Genomic DNA, 5,380 nt, shown 5'->3' on the forward strand with positions numbered 1-5,380 from the left:
TTAAATTATTTTAGTTAGCAGTAGGACTCGCATGTAATAAGCACTTGTCATAATAATGGTGATTTAACAAGGGAGGCCCCGCATGCCATTTGCACATTAGACTACTTAGGAATTAATCTAACCTACCTAATCTGATGCTAACCAGAAATGGCCATAGGCAAACCCATGCCCCATGGCTGGGCATGCACAGGGGCTCAAGCGGCCATGGCCTACAGCGGCAACAACAACTAGCAAGCAGCAGTGTAGTAGCAATCAGCGGCATTAGCAAAGAGCAGCAACAACGGGAAAAGCAGAAGCAGCCGGCAGCAGCAGCGTGCACAGGGGGACGTGGTGAAGGCCCGGCCAGGACGCAAGCGAGAGCGAGCCGCGAGCGGCGACGCCGCGCGCGGGCTAGGCGTGGCCCAGGCGCGCCAGCTGTGGGTGAGGCGCGGTAGAGCAGAGCGCGGCCAGGGGGACAGCGCAGGCGCTCAGTTGGCCGCGGCGATGCGAGCGACGCAGTGGGCGCCGACGATGGTGGACGGGCGTGGTGCGGTGAACAACAGAGAGAGGGGGAAAACAGGGATCGAGGGCGCGCTCACCCCCGTTGCAGGGAACACTGGCGAGGCGTGGGGGAGTCCGTCGTGGCAGGAGGGTCGGCGGAGGCTGGCGCGGGCATCGCGCGGAAGGAGTCGATGGCGTTGGCTGGCTTGCTTCGGTGGCCAACGTCCCGGGGGCCGCCGGTGATAAGGGGGTGGACGTGCGGCTCAGGCGAGCACACACGCGTGCCGATAGGCAACGGCCACGGTCGGGCATGGAGATCTAGGCGGTGGCGCGAGGACAGCGGGAGGAGCTGCGGGGCGGCACGGCAGAGCGAGCATGAAGTGGGGATCAAGCAAGAGCGCGAGCGCTTCCCCCTGTGGGTGGCGGCGCAAGGAGGAAAGAGGCAAGGAGCAAGGGGATCGGGAGAGATGGGGATCGATCAGGAGGCTGGGCTCACGATCGACTAGGGTTAAGGGGGATTTAGGTGGGCTTTGGGCCGGCCATGGTGGCTTGTTGGCCGGCTGGTCCAATTGTACCAGGGGGTGGGGGTTTTTATCATTTTCATTTTTGTTTTTCTTTTAATTTTCAATTTCTTTCTGTTTATTTAATCTTTCAAATTGTTTTAGTTTTGTAAAACATATAGTTAGCACCTAAATTAGTAACAGTAGTTATATCACTGCCACAATTATTTTTGTAGTTATAAAAAGTGGTTTGCAACAATTTAATCATTTAAGAGACGTTTAAATAATTGTTTCAGCTACTGTTTTACTTATCTTAAGAGCATTTAATTATTTTATAAAGGTGTGGTGTCTTCACCACAATTAGCTTTGCATTATTTGGCACAACCCGGACATTTTAGTTTTAATATTTGAAAATCCTTACAATTTGACTTGTTTTTGACTTTTGATTTCGAACGGGATTGAATCATCGTGAGTTTAACAACAGTAATCGCGGTGACGTGTCATCATTAACCAGGAATTACTGTAGCTTAACTATCCGGGCGTCACAATTCTCCTCCACTACAAGAAATCTCGTCCCGAGATTTAGGAAGGGAGTAAGGGGGAAGGGATTGGGTTACGAAAAATCTAACGGATCTTCTCGGTCTTGGTTGCTCTTCTCGAACAGGTCGATCCATTACATTGACGTCTTCATTTCTCTGCTTCAGGTCATCATGGTGAAGTCGTCCTTTTCTTCGGGAACTCCAACGTACTTACGAATAGGTAAGGGGCAGCTCATCTACGACAGAATGCTTTTGAGGGAAACAATCTGGGGTTAACCTATGAAATGAGCATAAAATTATCTCTCGAGTTGAACATATAAAATACATCGAGAGTAAGGTACGAAGGTACAATAAGAGGTTCCAAGCGGATAGATAGTTGCTCGAAGTCTGAACTAGAGTGAGAAAGAGTTTCAGAGCAGCGGGAGTAAGTATTGCGTCTAACACCAGAATAGAACACTAGGAAGGTGGCCCGTGAATTAATACGAAGCCAAGTGTGGGGAAAAACCATGAGAAACAGGGTTGTACAGGAGAGTCAGGTTTCGATCCTGTGGAACTGTGGGTTATGGGCCCACCATGTGGGTTAAAAGTAGAAAGGGGGCTGACATCTTGCACGGTCATGATAGTAAGGCATGTCAGAGGATAGCCTGCCAGTTATGTTGGCAACAACATTGGTACCAAGGGCGAGGGACAAAGAGAACCATTTTCCTGCTCGTTGAACGAGGTGGAGCAATAGGCAAAGTTCTCATCCATTGGTGGCTACCGGAATGTTATCAACCGTAGTAACAGGGTCTTACTGACAAGGTTATACACCGAGGTGTTTACATAAGCAGGGAAATATTACTACTTGTATCATATAGATCACCAGAAAGGTTAAGCAAAACAATGGAAAGGAAAATTGTTTATTAGATTTAATCAGAACAATGGAAAGAAAAATGTGTTTAAACACATATTTCAGGGGTATATCCTTCCCAAGGACAAGCAGAGCATGATATCCATGACATGATATAATGTAGAGAACTCTTTAGGTAAGGGGAGAGAAATTTCATGACATTACCCATACAACGGTGCTTGGATAATTGATAAGGAAATTTTTTCATTGTGCTTCAAATGCTCTTATTGAAGATCGGAGTACCACAGACATGCTTCGAGATAGCATTGATATGGTCTTCAAGCAAGGTCGGACTTTGGATACACAAAGGATCCATCAGGAACAACTTATAGAATAAGTCTCACAATTTCCTCCAGGAAGAATGGTTATCCTTGCAAAAGGAATTGTAATGATAGGTCCTCAAGCCAGGGGGGGTGCTAGGCATGACATCATGTTACCGGGTCACATAAAGACCAATGTTATAACTCTCGGAAATATGTCCCAACCATCATATCTGACCGAGATTCAGATCTGATTGGTGTTAGGATAACCCAGACTCGGGATGCCTGAGAAGAAAGGTGCAACACAAAGTGACGAGATGACATTGTAAAATTCTCGGGAAATGAACTATGGGAGCGGGTTCCTGAAACAATAGTTCATCGTTAAACCAAGGAGAGAGGGGGGAGGTGGCTGATGGGCTCAGCGACAATTCATCGAGAATCCCAAACAGATGGATTTCCACAATAATGTGAACAAGAAGATGACACTTGTCAATTCAAATGATATAATGTTGTATGCTCGAGGAAAACATACACCATCAATCATTAGTTGAAAGGTCTAACCGAAATATGACCTTAGGCAGCAAGATCAATGTTAGAGTGATGATTCAATAACCAACAGTCTAAGGACGAACTGTCGATCGTTAACTTCAAAGCAATAGGATTGCTAGAAGTTCAAAACTCAAGCAGCATCGTTAGCATATTGGTATCCCGGTTAAAAAAACAACATGGGGACCAAGGAAGAATGGTGATGGTGAGAAGTATCATCATACCGAGAATTTCTAAGAGTGGAGCAATCCCTACAACATTCTCGACATAACAGACAACAATACTTCAAGGCAGAGCACAACACTAGCTGGAGAGCAAGTTGTATTCGTAATGTGGACAAGTTCGCGATGAAAGGAAGTCAAGGGTGTTGTCGATGATAATAAAAATCATCGAGGGCGAGGAGGGTATTTCTCAACATGAACATATATAGTTGACATCTCGGAAGAAGTCAAAGTGTTGAAGGTGATCCGACACATTTGCCGGAGGTTTCAAGAGGATGCAATCAAACAACAATGACAACAAGCAAGGAAATGACGAAGTGGCAAGTTATAGGATCAATATATAAGATGCAAGCTCGGAAACAAGGTTGCCTTTCAAGACAAGCAACATGATGTTGAAAGCTCGACGTAAGCCGTGCTCACACACTGAAGAATTCGTGCACCAGAGAAGGACAAGGTAGCACAGTCAAAGATAGCATGACCAGGATGTAGCCGATAGTCTAGGAATGACCAGATTGAGTTCAGAATTTCCTAGTAAAAATACTAGGGGTATTTGATTTGTAGTGCGGAATGATTTCACTAGTCGGTGTCCTCGGTTGACAACAACCCAGAACACATAGAGTGATTACGACAAGGAAAGACATTACTTCAACAAAGTTAGTAAGATGTGGTGCAATGGCGAGACATCTTCGAGGTACCAGGGGGTAATACTCGAAGGTAGAACATGATAGAAGTATCACCGGGTCATTGACCTATGACAGTAGATACTTCAACATTGCCAAAAATAGACGAGGCACTGGAATGGATTCCCATCAGATATATTAGTTCAGGACAGCATGGTCGGAACCATAACTGTAAGGAATCAATTTCAAGAATACCGAAAGAATCATACAGCTGGATAATCATTTTGCAAGAAGCTTTCGAGACGGTCTACATCATTTTCATGGGCATGAACACAAAGTTCAAGGTCGACTCCCACTTCTTTAATGCATATAATTTCATTCACCTCTCGCTTTGATATAACTGTAGTGTTGGAATTTTATCTGGTAGAACACCGGAAGAGTATGACTTGTGAAAACTTTCGAGTTCTCACGGATTAGGGGAAGGCATAGGCTCAACCCATCGGACATCTTAGTAACATATACCACAAGTCTCAAAAGTATATACACAAGCTCGAAAGTAGAGCATGGTTGGCCAAGCAGAGGATACCCTTTACCAATGACACTATGTATCAGGGGAAGAACTCACAAGGTGATTGAATATGAAGGACACTGTCGGATGACAATCCAACAATGGATCGGGCGATCCACAACGGAGCTGATGTGAGTATCGGTTCTCACTTAGAGGAAGAAAGAATGCAGAGGCATCAGATTCAAGAATCACCTGATTAGTCTGATGCTTAAATAGAAAGAAATTATGGTTTCCAAAACGAAGGATCAGAAGCAGACGCTCTGATCAAGGATGGATAAGTTGAAAACACTTAGTTGGACAATCAATACATGTTTGAATTGCCGAGAAACAACTCATGTCCGGAATGACGTCTGAGTCGGAAAGATAATTTTAAAAAGGATACCCTGATGACTGCGTGCGTACGCACCTTGAATCACTAGGCCCAAAATGACTAAGACAAGGGATGTTATCAAGGACTACTAGTCATATGGAATTAACCATAATGCAAGTAGGCAAGAATTTCTAGAATAACAGGCTGCAGAGGATTTTTGAAAGATCGAAAAGTATTTCAAAGACTTATGTGAAACACATGAACAACTGGGGATGAGCAGATACTCGGTAAGAGCGACCCGTAGGGGTAATCGTGTGGCAAAGAACTGCAAGGCAGTATCTCAAAGGATTTTTAGAACAATAGAGAGAATTTCGGGGTATCTTGTAATAACAAGATCAACGGGAAATGATTGTATGAAGGACAAGTGTACGTGGTTATCCATAGGGG

This window comes from Triticum aestivum, chromosome 2D (genome assembly GCF_018294505.1).
Source record: "Triticum aestivum cultivar Chinese Spring chromosome 2D, IWGSC CS RefSeq v2.1, whole genome shotgun sequence".
Classification (NCBI taxonomy): domain Eukaryota; kingdom Viridiplantae; phylum Streptophyta; class Magnoliopsida; order Poales; family Poaceae; genus Triticum; species Triticum aestivum.